This window comes from Cynoglossus semilaevis, chromosome 1 (genome assembly GCF_000523025.1).
Source record: "Cynoglossus semilaevis isolate Cse_v1.0 chromosome 1, Cse_v1.0, whole genome shotgun sequence".
NCBI lineage: Eukaryota > Metazoa > Chordata > Actinopteri > Pleuronectiformes > Cynoglossidae > Cynoglossus > Cynoglossus semilaevis.
Window position 1 is genome coordinate 1,351,925 of NC_024307.1, and position 1,095 is coordinate 1,353,019.

At 44.9% G+C, this 1,095-nt stretch overlaps 1 protein-coding gene across 1 annotated transcript in view; it reads right to left on the minus strand.

The window, feature by feature from the left end:
• daam2 (dishevelled associated activator of morphogenesis 2) overlaps window positions 1–1,095 on the minus strand; it is a 65,875-nt gene that overhangs the window by 12,104 nt on the left and 52,676 nt on the right. The gene's annotated exons all lie outside the window — the stretch shown is intronic.

Genomic DNA, 1,095 nt, shown 5'->3' on the forward strand with positions numbered 1-1,095 from the left:
GGGGAGTGTGAGGAGGGGTGTGGGGAGGGGGGGGGGCTGATCCTGGCAACTTGTACGTAGCACATTATAAATTTAGCCGAACACTTGGCCTTTCATCTGTCAGTGCAGTCTGTAAGTGGTGTGATTGAAATGTCGGATGGTCATGTGATCAGGTGGTCGAATGGTCAGCTGGTCGGATGGTCAGGTGGTCGGATGGTCATGTGATCAGATGGTCAGATGGTCATGTGATCAGATGGTCAGGTGATCATGTGATCAGATGGTCATGTGATCAGATGGTCATGTGATCCGATGGTCAGGTGGTCGTAATCAGATGGTCATGTGATCAGGTGATCGGATGGTCAGGTGGTCGTGATCAGGCGGTCGGATGGTGTTTACGTTCTCCACTCTCGTGCGTGGACGGGTGGTTACAGTTAAACGCAGGCCGTTTTCTGCCGAGCTGACGATGATTAATTATGACAATTAAGTCAATGAAGGATGATGAGGGTAATGACGGTAATCCACACAACAACCACCATGGAAATACAGACGATGATGAAGAAAAAGTCAGCCGTGATGAAGATTAATGCTGCGTTCACATGTCGGATTTTTCCAACCCTCCTGTTTTTTCGGACCTACAGTCGGTTCTTCAACGTCACCGTCGGTTCTGAAAGAATTCTGCACTGAAGTTGAGTTCAACACTGACGTCTGAACACTGTTTTTGTTTTTAACCAAATGATCTCCAGACTTCAAAGTCCACCTTTACTTTTTCCTGTTGAAACATTTATTATAAAAACAATAATTTCCCTCGTTTTTCTCTCATGTTCCTCGTCGTTATCGCAGTATTTGCTGTTCGTACCTGTTTTATATTTGTCATAACAGTTTCAATGTTATCGATACTTTACAAGGATGAGCAGAAGTTCAGCTGTTTCATCTCTGCTTCTGTTTTAACGTCGACCACATTTCCATCAGTAAATGTTGGTGTTTACGTTTCTACAGACAAACAACAAACAAACAAACAACAAACAACAAACACAGCAGCACAGACAGAGACGACACACCCACAGTAGGGATGTCCGATATGACGATGTTGTCCAGACACTGACCCTCTGGTCCAGA